Below are 20,425 nucleotides of genomic sequence, written 5' to 3' on the forward strand. Positions count from 1 at the left end.
CTTTGAGCTAAAAACCTGTAGAAGCCTGTAGAAGTCTCTTTTCTGTTGCCCTGGTTTAAAGGTGCCACTGCATGAGACAGTGAACCACACTAGCACTATGAACCACACTGCAGAGTTTTTGTGCAAACATGGCTGTTTTTGTGCAAAAACTCGTGGAGCATCCACACTACAAGCACACTTTTGCATAAGAAAAAGTACAATTGATTATCAGAAGGCTGAGCTTTTTGCACAAGAGTTATTCCTCTTTTTATGAGGAATAAGCCTTTTTGCGCAAGAACTCTTGTGCAAAAAGGCATGTGTGGACGGACAACAGGGATTTCTTGCGTAAGAAACCCCCATCGGAAAAGCACAGGTGCTCTGATGGCCATTCCGTGAATGGCCATTAGAGCTTTCTTGCTCAAGAGCGTCAATGGCAGTGTGGACGCACTCTTGCTCAAGAACTTTTTGCGGAAGATCTTCCGCAAAAAGTCTTGCGCTAGAAGCCTGCAGTGTAGACATAGCATAGGTGCGTGGGTTACAATAGCATTGTTTTCAACCAACCAGTGGTAAAATACTTAGGAGTGGCAATTTTAGAGGTGCTTAAACTTCACTCTGAACACGTATCTTAGGATACTTACAGAACTATTTTATATAAAACTAGAAGATTTATCCAGTGTTGCTCAGGTCCTTAAATCAATTAATGTTGTTTTGGAGAAAAGAAAATGAAATTGTACATGCTTTATTTAAATCATTGCTGTGGGGTGGGGCTGAGAGTGAAGGGTTCATTAGGCAGGCTGTTCCGGGAAGAGAGGACAACCTCAGCCCTCTCTCACTGCAGCAGCTTGGGGCCATAGGAGAAGTGCCTCTCCATGGCCGCTGCAGCTCCAGCTGGCACAGCCAGGGAAGGGTTGCATGTCTCCCGGCTGGGGCAGGTCCAGGTTTGTCTGCCCCTGCCCTCCCCAGCCAGAATGACAAATGCAGCAAATTTGCACTTCCCCTTGACTTACTCCCTGATGAAGGGGAACAGTCAACAATGTTCCCATATGAAGAGGAGGGGAAAGCTTTGCCCCCCCCCCCCCCACTCTCTGTAAAGGGTACCTAGGGGGTGGGAGCCTCAGGACTTGGGCAGTCCCAGATGGGGAGGGACATGACTCCAGCCGGCCCCATTCACCTACCTAGTGATTCTGACTTTTCTGTATGGTTTTATGAGAAGCAATCCCATTCCAGGCACATCCCATTTTTCCTGGAACAACCAAACCCTGACCTTTCTTTAAGGTATAAGATGAAGCTGCTTACCAAATGTGGTGGTCCTATCTCTTTCTTGAATGCACAGGTAAACAAACTCTCTTACATATGAGGTAATTCATGAACCAGAACTCACACCACCATTACAAATTGGATATATTCTGCTTCCTGTCCTGAACAAAATTGGCTAGAATGGCCTAACTGCAACAGAAGCAAGGATGCAACTATTTCCAAAACTTGACAAATGTAGAGACCAAAACACTATATTAGCTATACAGTTGTGAAGCAGAACCCTCTTATTACATCTATTTTTCTGTCACAAAAGAACTTTACCCTACGAGGCTATTCCATTTATACTAATAGGCATTGCACTATATTATATGAACTGGAGCAATTTAAAGCAGCCCTGCAGCTAACCTCACATATGTCAGGCAGCCCTCTGTAGCATTTGCTCGAGTGTACCATGTGCCGGAGAATGTTTTTAGTATACCAGACTTCTCAACACTCTCTGGGTATGTCTACACTACCCCGCTAGTTCGAACTAGCGGGGTAATGTATGCATACCGCACTTGCTAATGAAGCCCGGGATTTGAATTTCCCGGGCTTCATTAGCATAAGTGGGGAGCCACCATTTTTAAATCCCCGCTGCTTCGGACCCCGTGCAGCGCGGCTACACGGGGCTCGAACTAGGTAGTTCGGACTAGGTTCCTATTCCGAACTACCGTTACTCCTCGTGAAACGAGGTGTACCGGTAGTTCGGAATAGGCACCCTAGTCCGAACTACCTAGTTCGAGCCCCGTGTAGCCGCGCTGCATGGGGTTCGAAGCAGCGGGGATTTAAAAATGGCGGCTCCCCGCTTATGCTAATGAAGCCCGAGAAATTCAAATCCCGGGCTTCATTAGCAAGTGCGGTATGCATACATTACCCTCCTAGTTCGAACTAGGAGGGTAGTGTAGACATACCCTCTGTGAATTAATCATTATTTACTGGTGCTACTGTCACTAGAAGTCAGATCCTCTATAGGTACCTATCGCTCATTGAAATCAAAGTTATTTTATACTTACCAATAGTTCATACACAGTCTTGAACATTGTAAGAAATGCTATCCAGGATACCAGAGCTACACCCTATTTTTTTTTTGCCTGCAGCTTCTGAAGAGGCATTGAGTTGACATCCTAGCAGAAGGATGATTATAAAGAACGGCTCATTAAATAATACTCTGTAAATTTGAAGTGTCTTAAGCACTACTACTAGCAATACAGTTTAAAGACCTCTCTGAAATAAGTTAATAGGGGGAAGAGTATTTATTAGGAGATGGATTTATGCATGTTATATGAGCTTGTAGCAAGTGGCAGTGCAAGGCTATCTCCTACAGCAGTGGTCACCACCCAGTAGATCTTGGAACTTCTGACAGGTGATCCTAACTAGGTGGTCTGGGAGGCTATCAAGTGCCGGCACTTCAGCTGCCCCACTCTGCACTGCCCTGCTGCTCTTGCCCAGAGCTGCCCCCTGGGAGCCTCCTGCTTGTTGTGCAGGGTGGGGGACACAGAGGCAGGGGGGTACTTCTGTTACTCAGTCCCCCTCTCTTGTACCCCATCTTCACAGAGCGAGGAGGGTGGAGCCTCAGCGAAGGGGTGAAGCAGGGCCTTTGAGAAGGGGTGGGTCAGGGTATTTGGGTTTGAGGTAGATCCTGGACTGTCTTAAATTCTTAAAGTCTTAAAGCACTTTACTGAATTGCAAATATTTTGCTCCCACCTGTCAGTTCCAGGAGATACAAGACAGCATGTCACTTCACAGCTTGTTCTGGTAAACCGAGGCATAGCAAGCTGAGTTTGAAAGGGACTTTAGCCCTGGCCTAATTCTGAAAAGTGCTCCGTACCCATAATTTCATTGACAACATTGGATACTGAAGTGGAAATTGTACAGGGTCAGCACCTCTAAAAATCAGGCCACTTGCTTTCAATTTGAATTCTTTATCTTCTGGAATAACAACACTAACAAGGGATTTTAAAGTATGTAGCCATTTAGGGCAGGTTTAATTTGCCATATAAAGCAGAAAAATCCCTTTTTTTCGCAAAAAAGTGGCCTATATTCAGAGGATTTACCATTAAAAGAGAACTACTTCAGTGAGAGGTGTACAGCTCTTACTGGTGATGCTTTTTGTGGTGATGTGTAAATGAAGACATATTCTTCCTGTTTACACAGCTTTTAGTCTTCAGAGGATCCCACAATGGCCCTTGGCCAGGTGCTCTGCTGTTCTGATGCCAGGTAAACAGGTTGCCCCCCCCCCCCCGGGAATTTTGAATTTCCCCTTCCTGTTTTCCTGACAAGAGCTCACTTATTATCTGTCCAGGTGACACGGCCTGCTCTATAGAGCAAATGATCCCCTACTTGGAGCAATGCTGTGCTACTGGAGCTGATCAGTGCTTGGAGAATGAGATTCGTGCAAGGACCCATGATGCACTGCGAATTCCACCTCCTCCCCTTTCCCTTCACAAGACCTATCCTTAAAATGGAGAGAGCTTTACCGTGGGATAGTTGCCCTAATGGAATGGAAGTGCTGCAAAGTGCTGATGCCTGTGGAAGTAAGTGAATACACAAACCAGTGCTCTTTTTTTATTGTGTCAGTATCACAGGTGAAAATGACAGCATGAAATCTCTGCAAGTGTAGACATAGCCTCGGTCAATTTCCATTAGAGTCAAGGCTAACTCTGCTGTCATAATTTTACCTATATTTTTACAAGAGGCTTCCTTCATCTCAAAAAAGATGGCACTGGAAAAAGTTTAGGAAAGGGCAGCAAAAATGATTAGGGGTATGGAGCAACTGCAATTTGAGCAGAAATTAATAAGATTGGGACTTGTGAGCTTAGAAAAGAGGAGACTAAAGGGGGATATGATGGAAGTCTATAAAATCATGAGAGTATGGAGAAAGTGAATAAGGGAAAGTTATTTACTTGTTCCCATAATATAAAAATAGGGATCACCAAACAAAATTAATTAGGTAGCAGATTTAAAACAAATGAATAGGGAGCAAAACAAACAAAAGGAAGTTTTTCTTCATGCAGTACACAGTCAACCTGAAAAAGAAAAATCTGAAAAAAAAAAAAACCGAACACACCAACCCTCAGCCAACACTTTTATCTGGGTCAGTCAACCTGTGGAATTCCTTGCCAGAGGATGTTGTGAAGACCAGGATTTTAACAGGATTTAAAAAAGAACTAGATAAATTCATGGAGGATAGGTCCATCAGTGGCTATTAGCCAGGATGGGTGGAGTGGTGTCCTTGGTCTCTGTTTGTCAGGGGCTGAAAATGGGTGACAAGACAGTGTTCACTTGATTATTTGTTCTGTTCACTTGCTCTGGGGCATCTGGCATTGGCCATTGTTGGAAGGCAGGGTACTGGGCTGGATGGACCTTTATGTTAAAGATATCAGTTTTTAACCTATTTTTATGCTATTTCACTCAGTAGGGGCTACAGTTAATGAGGCCAGCTGGGTGGGAAAAGATTTTCACATTGCCCAAAAAACTTTGAAAATGTCGTAAAATTGTTCCCATCCAAAATTAGGACAAATTCAAAACCTCTAATTTTTTCACAAATTGAAAAATCTGAAAAACAAACAAACACAGCAACCCACAGCCAACACTTTTATCTGGGTCAGTCATATATTTCATTTTGATTTTGACTTTCCATTATTTAAATAAAGCTATAAATTTAATTTCCTAGCAAAAGGTCATTTCAAACAGGGGAAAAAAAGACCTTTTTATTTAAAAAATGTTGAAATGGATTTGTTGGAGAATTTTGAATCTGCAAGGTTTTATTCAGAACAGAATATTAATTGAAACCAAGGCTATCCCTCAGAAAGCTTTGGTTTAACAAGCAGACATTTTCTATTGAAAAAATACTTGGTCAAACAATTCCCAACTAGCTATAATAATAATAAATAATGAGATGACATACAACCTGATTAGATTCATAAATAAGGCAGTTAGATAGCTAATAACTACATTTGGTCCCTGTAATACATTATGGGTGCAAAAATGTAAGTGCATTTTTTTGTTTTATTGTCCCTGCCCCCTTTCCTGGAAAAAAAACCAGGGTAGCCTGAAGCAGGGTTGAAGTTCTGAACATGTGAAAAGAACTATTATTTTAAATTGTTCTCTCACCAGTTTTCCTTCAGCAGTTAAGCTTTTCTTGTCCCAAAACAGTATAAATGAAAAGCACTTTAGTTGAGGCTAAGATTTTGTCACGGATAATTTTAGTAAAAGTCACGGGGAGGTCATGGGTAATAAAAAAAAAAATCCATGACTGTCCTACATTTTTAGTAAAAATGTATGTGACAAAATGGAGAGCCGGGGATTCCCACACCACCTTCAGTGGGGTAGTTACATAGCACATATGAGCTGAGGGACCCCCACAGTAGTTGATATAGGAGTAGACTGGTCTAGCGCCACCTGCAGTAGAGAGTTTGGGGGCCCCTGCCACCCTCAGCCGTTGGGAGGTGATGGGTACTGCCACTGACTGCATCTCTGGGGGCTCACAGTAGCTTGGAGGTGGAGCTGCAAAGTCCCCCTGCCAATCGTGGAAGTTGGGAACTCACGGGGTTGTCACAGTCTGAAACCACAAAGCTCACTAGTCATGGGTTCTATGACTTCCACAACCTCTGTGACTAAATTGTAGCCTTAACTATTAATGCTTAATTCATTAGTCTGTGTGCATAAAGCATATTTTTATGTAATAGTGTGCACTCAGTGGTCCCTGAGTGCATTACACCTTGTGTGTTCTTCACTTTCAAGCTGCTAATGTTTTACCACGTCCAAGTAAAAATGCAAAGCTGAGATATTTAGTGCATGTTGCCATTTTTACAAATTCACTAGTAGAGAAAAGCCTGTTTGGTTCTAATGGCACTTCCAGTTGTGTTGGTACCCAAATAAGTACAATTTGTCCTTAGAACAGGGGTGGGCAATAATTTTTGCCGAAGGGCCACTTCAAAAATTTTTAAAGTAGCCCCGGGTCACCCTGGAAGGGGCACAGTCTAAACAGGAAGGGGTGGAGCCTAAATGGGAAGGGGTGAGGCTACCCCACTCCCAGACCATGATTGGTCTGGGGATAGGGGAGCCCTTTTGCCCCCCCTTCGCACTAGGCACCCATGCCCTGGAAGAGGCTTGTCATGCTCCCCCATGCCGAGGCCAATCAGGGACTGGGGGTGGGGGAGCACAAGAAGCCTCCTCCCATCCTGCGAGGAGCCCGTGGCACTTTGCAGGGCTGGGGCAGGGAGAAGGAAGCTTCACATAGCTCTCCCACCCCCAGGCCTTAATTGGGGAGCAGCAGGGCCTCCACAGGCCGGATCCACACACTTGGTGGGCCGGATCCGGCCCGCGGAGGCCTTTTGCCCACCCCTTCCTTAGAACAAACCATAATTCAGCCATCCGCCTACAATCTGCAAGCAACTTTGTTCTGATAGTTGCTGTTACATTAAAATTATATTTATCATTCCCTCTGATGACTTAGAACTGTTGGTCCTGCATGGGTATGAAAGTATTACATAAGAAAGGAAAGATATTTGGTCACAGTTTTGAAGGAAAAAGTCCCCTCCCACAGCAATATTTTTTGTGTATGAAAACGGAGGCTGTTTCTTTGTGGGAACTCTCCTCTGATTAAGTCTTCACATGACCCTCCCTGCTGAGATATTTAATTAGACAGCTTTAGACTGATGGCACTGAAGCTCTTGCAACCAGACTTCAGAGAGCAGAGAGGGCCATGGTTATGCATTGGTAAGCAACCATGATGCAGAGAATTAGCAGCTTTTGCAAACATGAGGTGAAGTCAGTGAAGGGCTTCAGGCAGGCATCAGCTATAAGGAATTCAAAGTCATTTTCAGTCTGTGGAACAGATAGGATATATGTGCTTGGGAGGAATGAATAGAAATGGAATTCTACTTTGCTTATTTTCAGGAATAATATACCAAAAAGATGGCAAGGAAATACGAAGGAGAAATGAATGGTTTAAGTGCAACTTGTGCGTCACTCTTGCAGAATCCTATTCAGTTCAAGGAAAATCAGATATGGTGGATTCAACGTATGGGCTAATTGACTTCCTTAATTATGCTAAATTGGAGCTAGGTGCAATTACTAGATCAGTAAGTTTCAACCTTTTTTCATTTGCAGACTTCTAAAAAATTTCAACTTGAGATGTGGACTGCTTTGGAAATCCTAAAGAATAGTCTGCAGATCCTGAGGGACTATGGACCACAGATTGAAAACTACTGCATGAGGTAGTATATGTGCTATCTTGAATGTTGTGCTTTTCTGACTTAGTATAATTGTACAGGTTTCCCACTACCCCGCCATGGTGGTCTAGATGCTGTTTAGTCTTTGCACCCAGTTATTATCAAGTGCTTCTTTCTTTCAACCTCTTCCCATATGTTTTCTTTGCAACACTGGGATTTTGGAATGGTCTCCATTTCTTCGTCATTGACAGCTATATAAACGCACACAAGGACTTCTTTCACAGTCATTTTACACTTGTATAATTCCTTTGACTTCAGCAGAATTACTCCTGTTTTATTCTGATGCAACTGCAAGCAGAACCAGGCACCAAAATCCAACTTCTACTCTAAGGGCATGGCTGTGTGGTCCCACCATTCAGACTAGAGAGTGTAAATTGCAGCATGCACTTGTGGGCTGCTGTGAAACTGCCCCACGCAGGCACTGTCATTGCAAGCTGAACAGCACCTGGTTTGCCTGCAGGAGGATGATAATGGGAACTAGGCACTTCATCTGAAGAAGTGGGTTGTGCTTACGAAAGCTCATGATACCAGCTACATGTTTTATTAGCCTTTAAGGTGCTACAAGACTATTGTTTAATTTTTTCTAGGCACTTTTAGTTTGCTCTCACAGGGTCTACACAGGGCACTTACCAGGCAGCTCGCTAGTGAGTCTGATAAGTCATCCCTTTCCCCCATAGTTGGTGTAACTGAGAAAAATGCTCTGTTACACTAACGCTGCCACATTGAAAGTAAAGAATCCGGCAGCATGCACCTATTTAAAGTGATTCTGCTTCTTGATACTGCTGTTATCTTTAGGTAAGTATTTTGGGAGGTGCTGTCAACATGCCTGTCTGAAGTGTTTTTATCATAGTACTATTTCGTTCTATTTCTTCTCATTTGTTTACCTTATCTATTAACAATGCTTTCAGCATTGTAAGTTTTCTTCAGTTAGGACTATGGATGCTCAACCTTTCTTACAGGCAGGCTCCAACAAGTTGGGCACCCACACTCAGAGGCATCCATTTCCGAATATGTTGGCCTGAACCCTTGCTAAGTGGGTCCATGCTACTTGCTGAATTCTTTGTGTAGCACCGTAGGATTACAGTCCCAAATCTTTAACTGATAAAAAGGACTCTGTTGCTAATTTCATGTCAGGTGCTGCCTCCTTGTACTCTGAAATGCCAGCAATCTGTAGAATAGTGATGTTTTTGGCTGCACTTGTGACTGGCTTAAAATATTGTTATGAGTTTGACTTCCGCCAACAAATGCAAAGAACTCAAAATTACAGATGAAACTCTATCAGCTCTTTTACTTTAGTGTGCTCTTCTAGATATAGGAAACTTGCAGCAATCAAGAAGTGTCAGAAGTTGAGGTAATCCATAAACACATACCATATTGTTCACCTGCACCCAGTTATGGTGGATATCAGTCATTTTGATTTCTTTCCATCTCCTAGAGAAATTGGTGCTACTTAGTTGCTTTTTACAATAGTGTATTGACATAAGGAATTCTGAATCATGGGACAGATATTTATAGAGAGTGTAATATTGTTTTAAATGGATCTCATTTAATTTATTAATAGTACTTCAAAGTAAATTAGGAGTGATTCTACTGAAGTCAAAGGAGTTAGTAATCTAAAATGGCTGTGAGATCAGAACTGGGTCTTCTGGAGGAGTGTTAATGAAGAGGCGATCTATGGATGAAAAACACTAGATCCATAGATCTCAAATTGCATTGCAAGGGACATCAATATCATTATTAACATTTTGTATTTAAGGAAGCTGAGGTACAGGGATGTGCAGTGACTTACTGAAAGTCAGCCAGTGGTTCAGTATCAGAACTGAGAATGGAACGCAGGTCTTTGAATCCTAGCCCATGGTGGAGAGTGGAAGGGTTTAGGAAGGTTTTGTTTGCCAACAAAAAGATTATTCAGTCAGGAAATTCATCCCTATAAATTAAATTTCCCAAACAGTTTCTGGAAGCCATTTAATAACTTGAAGATTTTGCAACACTCAGAGATGCCTTCTAAGAGGTTCCCTCACCCTCCTTAGTTGAGTAGAGAAGAGGGTGGGAAAGCAATCGGAAATGGATATTTGTCTCCTTTATAATCAGTGTTACCTAGTAGACAGAATGTTAGACTGGGACTCAGGAGACATGGGTTCCTTTTTGCCACTGACATGGTGGGTGTCATTGGGTATGTCACAGGATCTCTGCCTCAGTTTCTCCAACCTCCTTTGCAAAATATTTTGAGACCTACTGATGGAAAGTGTGGAAGAGCTTAATTATTATTAAATTTTGTTCTTTTATAAACTATTTCCTGATGGCTCCACTGAAACTCAGTGGAGTTGAAAGGAATGCCTTTTTTAAAAAATCACAATTTGTTCAGGTGCAAAAAGAAAGGTGGTAAATGGACATAATCCACAGAAGCAATCCATGTGAATCAATAATGCCAACTAGTATTTATAGATCTCATTATCTCAGTGTGTGCTTTTCTAGGATTAGTTTAAATGACTATTAAATATAGCCATAGCTACATTTAAAATTAATATTTTAAAGTTCAAGCAGTGTGCATTTGCCAGTACAGATTTGCATTTGTTATATGGCTGTATTAACTGAGGTGCAAAAGGTATTACTGAGGGTAATAGCATTCAGCAAAGGAAGAGAATTGTACACGAAAATGACGCCATTATTCTAAATCAGCTATATCAAGGACAGATATGTAGCTGTATTTCAATCTCCTTATGCGATGCTAATTCCTTTGTCGGCTGCCTGTGGATAGTTTAATAGGAGATTAACATGGAAAAAAACTATCACACTGGGAACAAGATTCAAACAGTTTTAAACATTTCTCTTATTCTAGATTCCTATTGCTAGTGCATGGGGTCCAAATCAAAATTCCATCACCTAGTACAATGTCAGCAGGGGGTGTGCAACACAGTCTCAGACTTCACCTCTATATGAGACAGTAAGGTTTGGCCACCATTAAGTTGGCATATTAACTCTTCCACAAGGAGGAACAACCTCCCCATCACTCATGATCCAAGCAGCAAACCACAAGGAAGAAGCTACATCCAGCCATACTGGGCCTATTGAGCTCAAGAGCCAACAGGGAAATGGCTCCTCTTGGAGTCAAGGGAAATATTGCCATTGATTGCAAAGGGTGCAGGGCTGGGCCATAATGCCAGCAGTGGACTGTTGGGCTGCTCACAGCATAGAGTATTTCTGCCTCAGTAGCCAACACTGCGGGCCCCTACCCCTACATTTTGATACCTGGAACCAGGGGTGCTGACAGCCTCCGCAGTGCCCTGAACGAAGTTGGGGGTGGGAGGATCTTCACACTCCCTGAAAGGGCGGGTCCGATTGCAGTCCGCCTTTTGTGCTGCCTGGAGTGTGCCAATGCGCCCCTCCCTCAGCGCCACCCTGAGCAGTGCTCTGAAAATAATGATTGAAAGGGCCTGGGACAGCTGGGAGCCCTGGGCCCCTTTGAATCTCTGGGCCCTGAGACAACTGTCCCCTTTGCCTCCCCCTGTTGGTGGGCCTGCCTGAAGCCAGACATGTCTAGAGAGAGCCTTATTACCAATTAACTATAGGATTGTAGAATGCACCTGTCAGCCAGCTGCTAGTGGTGGCAAAACCAATGGCACAACCAGTAAGCAAAAGCATAGAGGTTCCACCCTCGTTTGCTTTTAGTAGAGGGAAATCTCCCTCCCCCATGAGTAGAGGGGGTTACCATTTTTATTTGTGGTGACACATACTCCCCACCTGAGGAATGTACCATGAGGGAGGGAAAGGTTTGGCTGAGGCATTTGAGGCCATCAGCCATGCCTACTGATACGTGAAGTAATAGCATCTTATGGAGGGATGGGGAAAAGACGTATCCCAAACAGGAATGTCCTATCCACTTTCTTTCCTTTAAAGAAAGAGCTTTTCCACTGGTGGCTCTTCCTCTCACTCCAGGCACTGCTGGCTCCCCTTTCCTTGGGAATCTCGCCAGGAACAAGATGGATTTGTCAGCTGTCCTTCACCTCCTGACCCTATGAATTCAGGAGAAAGCAGAAATAACGTGGAGTGAGCAGGGTAGAATGAAAGAGAAGGAGAATATAATGGAGGATAGAAGAAAGAGTAGGAGGGGAGGAATACAAGAGGAAAGAATCATAGGGTTGGTCAGGAGGTCATAGAGTCCAACCCCCTGCCCAAAGCAGGACCAAACCCAACTAAATCATCCCATATGGTGACTGGGAGGTCCATTATACTCCCTAACTGTACGTGTGGCATCAGTGGAGTATACAGTGGGGAAGGAGAGCTGGGGGAAGGCAAACATAGAAGAGGAAGATGATAGAGTGAGAGGAAAAAGATATAGGTGGAGGCTCCCTTTATCTTTAATTACTTTGTTAGCACATGGTAAGGTGCAAGACATAGCAAATAAATAATAATTGTCTTAAGAGTCAGAAAACTGCCATTCTAACATCACTGCACCTCCTTATTTGCACTGTCAGCCAGCTCCCTGAAGTTGAGAACTAGGCTGGAAGCAAGCCATGGGCACACACCCAGAGACTGCTGGCTGTGGAAATGTACTCCCCCAGACTAAACCGAGTCTGATTTGCAAGTTGTGGTTAGGCTAAGCAAACCTGCATTTTTTGGCATATTAACTATTCATTCAAAATACATTGCTCAACTCCAGTTTAAGATCACTGTCTCGCCAGCACGGGTGTGGATCCTGTAACCCTTTCCTTATCCCATACCCACCTTCCATTCTAGCAACTGATGAGCCAGGACAGGCAGGTACTAGCATGAACACCTGGTCTGTCACTCCACCCACCCCCCACAAAACCTGAGATCAGGAGCTGAGTAGTGCAGGGGACTCAGTGGAAGCCATGCACACTGGAGTATATTCTTCTATAATCAAAATAGCAGAGTTATTAATTAATGCAGGGGGCAGGGTGGAATCAGTGTTTTCCCCCGTGGATTTCCAAAATAACAAATCTGTGTTTATGTTAATGACAGTCTATCACTCTTTACGATAACATTCACTGAAAACAGAATAATAAGGAAGAGTCTCAACACCAAAGGATATTTTGCCTTCTTCACAATGTTTTCTAAACCCTATTTCTTAATGGAATAAAAACCTAGCTCTGCTCCAGCAGACTTTATTTAACCCTGCTGCCTTGAAAGAGATTGATTGAAGAAAAGATCCAAATCAGTGCACAACAGGTAGCCACGGATGTCTCCATAATCTCACCTCTAATCTAATAATGGAGCGCAATAAATTATTTAAATTGACAGCACATCTTCTACTAATTAAATGCAGAAAAAAGATTTTTATGGTTATTTAGAATCTATTATAACCCTCTCACCTGAACCTTCCAGTGTCCAACAGGACAGATAGCCATTCAGTTCTGCCCTTTTTCCCTTCCTTTGGCTGTGAAGTTTCAATGCTTAACCTCTATTTAATCACAACCTTTGCCTTCTCTGCATAAGAGGATGTCAAGAACAACTTTTATTACTCCAAATTTATTTCCCTCCTGATAACCTCAGCCAAGAGGCAAATCAACAGTCCCAGTTTGATTTCCCTTCTCCACCCCAGACTAATGGAACTATAACTACTGCCAGATCCAAACCTCAGTGAAAATTAAATCTGCCCCTGTGCTCAATAAGTGCCTCCAGCAGGACAGAATAAATCTAGACAAGTATGAGTAATGAAATCATGCTGGAAAAAAAAGAGGAAATGCCTGTCAGTCTGCAAGAACAAGAGATCTCCCCTTTGAACTCCCTTCATGCATGGGCCAGAGCCACATGGGGGGTGGGGGTGGGCTGGCTCCCAGTGGAGCTGTAAAGCAGACCATACTATTTCTGCATGCAGGATAGATCTTTAAAGTCCCTTCTAACCTTCAAACTACCATATAGATTTATTGGCTGACCTCACTCACTTGCTCTCCCTTGCGAATCTGAAGCATGCTGCTGTGAGAAGCGAGCATATGTTGGGAGGCAGAAGCAGCGCCCCCTATGAGTGGGTGAGCAGCCGCTGAACTTCAGATCTGTTTGGCCGACTGCTGCTTAGCAGGAAACTAAAGTACAGGTTGCACCTCCCTAAATCAGGACTCTCTCATCCAGCAACATCCATGTTCCAGCAGGACCATGAATGTTACTGAATGAGAGAGCCCCAGGATGGGGGGGCCAGCAGCTGAAAGCCTCGGGCAAGGCAAGGCTGGTGGTAGTGGGGGTGGGCATCAGCAGCTTGGCGGCGGTAGCGGGGCTGTGGTAGCGGGGTAGGAACAACTTGGCTACCCAGCTAGGGCTGAGGCAGCCTGTTCATGCTGAGCCAGCAATGAGGTTGTGCTGTGGCAACCTGATGGGGGCTGCATGCCGGCCTAGCAGCGGGGACAGAGCTGCAGCAGTCTGGCTATGGCAGCCTCTCAGGGGAAGCCCGTTTGGGGCTGTGGCAGTGGAGCTGGGGACAAGGCAACCCAGCTGGGGCCAGAAAACCCCGGGGCTACATCTACACTGTCAGATTCTTGTGCAAAAACTCTTCCAGAAGAGAGCGTCTACACTGGCATGTGCTTTTGCACAAGAGATGTGCTTTTGCACAAGAGCATCTATGGCAGTGTAGACGCTCTCTTCCGCAAGAAAGCTCTGATAGCCATTTTAACCATTGGGGCTTCTTGCGCAAAAAATTCATGTTGCCTGTCTACACTGGCCTCTTCTGGAAGAGCTCTTGCTCAAGAGGGCTTCTTCCTGACAGGGAGCATCAGAGTTCTCGCGCAAGAAGCCCTGATTTTCTACAGTACAACATCAGTTTACTTTCACAAGAATGTGCGGCCAGTGAAGACAGGCGGCATGTTTTTGCACAAGAGCGGCAGTTTTTGCACAAGAACATGCCAGTGTAGACACAGCCCTGCGGGTGTGTTGACCCAGCAGTGGGGTTGTGCTGCTGCAGCCTGATCGGGGCTGCATGCCGGCTGGGAGTAAGACTATGCTGCAGCAGCCCCACAGGGAAGCCTGTCTGGGGCTGCGTGTTGGCCTAGCTGTGGGGATAGAGCTGTGGCAGCCAGGCTGGGAGTAAGACCAGGCTGCAGCAGCCCCACAGGGGAAGTGTGTCTTGGGTCATGGCTGCGGAGCCATGGCTGCGACAACCCAACTGGGCCGCAGCAGGTCAGAAGCTTGACCAGTGCTGCGTACTGGCCGGCAGCAGGACCAGGCCTGCATGCTGCAGTGCTGGCTGCCATAACAGCTGGATAAGCATTTATGGCAGCAGGGCCAAGGCAGCTACATCGCTCAGCCAGCAGTGGGGCCGAAGGAGCTGGAGGCGGGGACAGGCAGAAGGCTGGGGAGGGGCAGGGGACCATCCCTGGTCCAGCAAATTCGGGATCGTTCACGTCCCAAGGGTGGTGAACCAGGGAAATTCAACCTGTATTAAAATGCCCCAACTACCTCAAAATCAGCCTGGAACGAGAGGAAGAAACCATGAGTATTTAGAGCCTGACTTGAAGTCCACTGAAGTTATTGAGATTGTTGCCATTTACGTCAATGTACTTTGGATCAGGCTCCTGGTATCAGTCATCTGAGGCTCCAGAAGTGCTTTCACAAGTGCCTGCTGAAGTAAGGCACCTGTGAAAGGCTGCACACATTGCTGTTACCCCTTGCAGCTAAGTGCAGCATTGCACCACTTTTCTCTACTGCAGCTGTTTCCCTGTATGTCCTTCCTTTCCTCTCTGCCCACTCTCAGGTGCCTTTCTCTAAGGCAGCCCACCCCACCTTCCCAGTGGCTTGAGGAGAACTCCTCCACTGGGATCCAGTCAGAGATCTTATAAAGAACAGGTCTGGTCCGCTCTTCTAGACTCTTTGCTGCTGTTCCCGTGCATCTCTTCTGCAAACAAACAATCTCCAGGATGTTAGAGCCGCTGTGAATGAATTCCCCTACAGCATTCAACTGCCCATGCCCTCTACCTCTGAGTCCTACCCCTGTTCATTGGACTGGCACTAGGTATGTTGCTGCTCAGGGCAGAAAAAGTTTTTGGCTCTCCCCAAAAGAATAAAAGGGCAGATTGAGCAACATGGCACTCCCACATTTCAGTCTGGTTGCTGCCAGCAACCATGACAACTACCCAGCTTGCCCATCTCCCAGGGCTGGCTCTGACTTCTCAGCTCATCCAGCCTCCCTCTTTGTTCTTGAGTTTGGACTCTCCTTACTCTCTCAGACTTCCCACAGAGCATAACCAGCTCCCTGAAGTTCCGGCTTGCTCCGCAATGGACAGTTTGAGGGAGGCTTCAGTTCAAACACCCCTGAAGCATAAGCATTTCTGATGTTAGACCAGAAGAGAACACTCCCTGTATCCTCTTCCCTGCATTGCCCTCTGGCCTTTCTTCCCACTGCTCTGTACTCTTCCATTGACCAAGCTGCTCCACAACTGAGTTTGATCATCTTGGATGCCTCATCACGTCTTCAGGTGCCACCTGTGGTCTAACTGGGCCCAGGCTCCTACTAACTGTCTGATTAATCTGGGTGGGATTTATCCCACCCTGCAGAGCCTCACCTCTCTTTTTGAAGTGGGAATACTTATTGGAGATGGGCCAATAATAGATTATTTGGTTTACTGGGTCAAACAGATATGCAATGTTTTACCACATGGAAAAAGTCAAAATAGCTTTTCATTGGAAGTTAAAGAAAACATTTCATTGGACCTGAAATAAAATGTCTTATTTCTACTTCAAGCAGTTAACATTTTAAATGTCTTAAAGGAAATGTCAAAGGTTTTCTTTGACCAAAACAATGTATCAATGTTGCCATCGGTGTTCCCCGTAAGCTGAGTGCTTGGATGGCCACCCAGGAGTCCCACGCCACCCAGCTGATTGGCAGAGCACCCACAGCTGACCACAGCCAGCAGGATATGTTTCTACTGGTGGTGAACATCTGTGCATGTCTTGGTACACAGAACAAAAATTATTCTGCACACAGATGGAAAAATGTAGAGGGAACACTGGTTACTATATTTCACTTGCTGTAATCATTACCCTGATATCAGCAAGGGCTCTAGGCAGAGCGCCATTTGAGGAGCTTCCCATATGCACAAATTCCTGCTCCATTCTGTCTGGGCTCAGCATCAGCAGCTGCTGGGGGATCTCCTGAGAGCACTGGCTCTTTGCTGATGGGTGTGGGATTATCCAGACCCCTCCCTAGCTGCTGCTGCTGCTCCCTCTGTGGCAGGCTGTCTATAGTCAAGCAGAAGCCATGCAAAAGCTACATTCAAGTCATGTTTTCAAGCTTTCCTTTGCAGTCAGAAGGACAAGAAACATTATTTTGAAATGAAAATGGAGACCACATGACACTGGGTACTAGGGCCAAAAGCATGTGCCTTCCATTTAATCTCGCCCCATATTTCACAGGTGGGAAACTGAGGCACCGAGACATTTAGAGAGTTGCAAGGGATGCTAATTAAAATGTTTCATTGCACACTTTTTCAGTTAAAAATGGCTTTTAAACATAAATTGTATTGTTCACAACTTCCCAATTTTTCTGATTAAATGAATGCTTTGTGTCAAATCAGTCCAAGGGGAAAATGTCAGAAAATGCTGAAGCATTTTTGAACCAAATGAAAAAAACATGTTCACAGTTGCTGAAAATAATTCAGTTTTTTCAACCAATCATTTTTGAACCATGTTTCAATCAAAAACATGACCAATTGTGACTGGTCAGACAGTGCTCAGAGCACAGTCTGAAGCAAAAAGACCAGAATCGCTATTCCTTGAGCTAACCACTGGACCAATTTGCTCTTTGCTTATGTAAGAGATGTATTGTATGAAAAAAAATGGTGTTCGTTCCATATATCCCCTGATACTGAGGTGTTATATGGTGATAGCAAGAGAGACTAAATAGTGAAACACTATTTCAAAGCAGAGCATAAATTAACTCTTTGGGGCCGAGAGAGGCTGATTGCTGTGTATTTACACAGCCGCTAGCACAGCGGGATCCTAGTCCATGACCGGGGCTCCTCAGTGCTACCGCCCTACAAATAAGGAAAACATACTTTAGAATATTCACAAGCACATAAAATACAGTAAACTCTGTTGCTTTAAAAAGAATGGGGGGATGGAGGAAACAGGGTGGAAGGAAAGAACCTGTTGCTCAGAGGTTTGAAAATCGTGAGCCAGGTCCCTTCGACATCGTGAGATTGGCTTAAGAGTGACAATATTTCACAAAATACAATATTTTGGTAGTCTTTGAAATTTGCTGCTAACTTCTTAGCCTTTGGGGTGCATTCAGCTCACTTTTCTCCAAGACCGAGGGTTTGGTTTGGTTTTTTTTAATGAAAGGCAACATTTTACTATTACAGCTGGGGCTTTAAGGAAAACATCAAAGTTTATGAGATGGCAACACTGACTTTTAGTACTTAAATGCTGGGTCAGAATGGATGGATGGGGGGCACTGAGGTCCTGATTAGGCTGTGACTTGAATTTTCATTGTTGCTGACTAAAAAGCCAAACTAGTTGCAGAATATTATTGCTTTTGGGAGAAGCATATCCACACTAGGTAAGTAAGTTCACTGTTTCCTCCACTGGTTCAGACTGTGCTCTTTAAAGTTACTGCAAACATGACAGATAAAGATAGTAAGATAAGAGTTAAAATGGTTAGTCAGTTACCGATCTACACAGAGACAAGGGCATTGCATTATAAGTTGATCTCAATGGAATCCACCATGCACATGGTTGGAATGCATATCATACTTTCTAGAAAGGCCATTCAAATTCACAAGTCTCTGTGGATTCGACAGTATGTGCATCTGTTCTGCAGATATTTTTTTTCACCGTGAACAACCATGGATCTACTTAGTTATGTGGCAAAGAACAGGTTAAGCAGAAGTATAATTCAAGCCTGAAGTTATTTCCATGAAACTCAATTTTTCTTAGTACAAAATAAACTCTTTTCAACTCCCTTAATCAAAAACAGAGTGCTTGCACCTTTAATTATATTCACTCCCTCTGAGAAGAGTAATTTGGCATCATGCAACACACTTATTAGACTGACCTCCAGAATAAGGCAATCAAAATTACATTAAAATGTTATCAGTTTTGAAAGACTCATTAAGGAGCAGTGAGAAGGTGAAAATAATAACCTGTTGCTAAATCACTGATTTATATTTAACCAATATACTGCCAAGGGTTTTTATATGTCACCCATGATTTCCTTTGCTTCAGATCTGCTTTTCTGTCCTTAAATTTTCAATGAATTCTCTTAAAGGGACCCTGTCAAACATAGGTGTCTTCTGTGGTGAGAATGTAGACAAGAACCCCAAATAAAATCTGAGAGAATTTTTTAAAAGTGCAACTTGTGTTTCTATCTATCATAATGACAGACTTTACTCATGTGAGAGATATTTCACATACTTAACAATAAAGAAAAATAGTGAAACCAATTACCTCTCCCAAAATGAAAAAAAAAATTGACATAATCCTAAAATGTATGTATCATGATGAAAAAGAGACGGTAGGTAAATGTGTCTGAATTGGTAGGATTTTATGCCCATTTAGCAAAATTAATTTTGCCATTGGGCGAGAGGGTCTTCAAAGCAACCAAGGAAATTGGGACAACTAGTTTGCAATAGTTTATCATAGAATTGGGGGTGCAGAGCCTCTAAGAAACATTGAAAACCTGACTTTAAATATGTTTCTGTTCAGTCTCTGCACACACATCTGTCTATTTAAGGTATTGAATACAGCCCTCATTACCACAGTATCTGATCATTTCACAGTCTTTCGGGTATTTATTCTCACAAGCCCTCAGAGCTAGGGAAGTGCTTTTTTTCCATTTTTACTGATCGAGAGCAGCAATACAGAGCTTAGATTTTTAGAGGTATTTAGGCATTGCTGGGCCAGTGTTGCTATGTTTAGCTAGGATTTTGGCTCCTAAATGCTGGAATCCTTTTTGAAAATGAAATTTTGGCTCCTGAGCAACTTAGGCACTGCAGTACTGAATGAAGCAAAGCTTAAAGGAAGGGCTGTCTTTAGGATTTATGGGGCCTTCCCCCATGCTATTAATCTGGTGCCTTTATACTCAATGGTGGACAAGGGAGGGGGCATTTTTTTAGCGAGGTGATTTTAATAATTTTCATCAACACACTAATGAAATATTTTAAGGCAAATTTTAAACTAAGGTCCTGTAAACTAACACAGTTAATTCAGAAACTGGCAATGTACACCTGGGGTTGGCAAATGCCTGTTAAATGGCTTCATTACCATTTGAATGGTTCTTTCATAGGTTCAATGTTTTGCTAATAGGTCTGACAGGATTTTTCTACATCCTAGATCCTCCCTGGAGGAGACAGAGCCACAGAATACTTATAAGAAGAGGCAGGTGAGTGAACATTAAGACCTAGTCATGCCCCAAATTTTCAGGTGCCCAGCACAACTGTGTGTTTCATATATGGGTAAGAATGACCCTGATTAAATGCCTCTAAAATCTGGGTCTAACGGACTTGCCCAATGTCAGACAGGATGTCTGGGGAAGAACAAGGAATCTAACCTAGGTCTCTTGAACATAAAGTGACTGCTCAAGCCATTGGACAATCCTCCCTCCTTTACTGAGACATGTACTCTTCCAACTACAGTAACTTGATTGTGTGGGATTTCTCACCTGTCCTGGCATCTTACCCATCCTGACACTGTTTCTGTGAAATCATTTAAAAACATGCTATCTCTTTTGAAATAAGGACAATACATCATCGTCAGTGAAGAGGGGGTGTTAGTGCGATAGACGTAGACACAAAGATAATTGACTATAACAGATGTGCTTTTATCTCCAACTCTATTGCGAGCCATCAGGAATGAACAGATCAAACAGGTAGAAGATCTTTTTATTTAAAATCTTTTAAAACACTGGGCAGTGCAATGCACTCCCTGGTGTTGGCGATTCAAAAGAATCATGTTCACTCTGTAGGTTACTT

At 43.7% G+C, this 20,425-nt stretch overlaps 1 long non-coding RNA gene across 1 annotated transcript; it reads left to right on the forward strand.

Annotated features, from left to right (window-relative positions):
- The first annotated feature begins 2,858 nt into the window (after positions 1-2,858).
- Positions 2,859-19,836, forward strand: LOC112547715 (uncharacterized). The gene is made up of 4 exons (XR_016350395.1): positions 2,859-3,492; positions 3,578-3,809; positions 7,390-7,496; positions 19,788-19,836. It is a non-coding gene; the product is annotated as an uncharacterized LOC112547715 (long non-coding RNA).
- The last annotated feature ends 589 nt before the right edge of the window (positions 19,837-20,425 follow it).

The sequence above is a fragment of the Pelodiscus sinensis genome, chromosome 10 (genome assembly GCF_052426305.1).
Source record: "Pelodiscus sinensis isolate ZL-2025 chromosome 10, ASM5242630v1, whole genome shotgun sequence".
Taxonomy (NCBI): Eukaryota; Metazoa; Chordata; order Testudines; family Trionychidae; genus Pelodiscus; species Pelodiscus sinensis.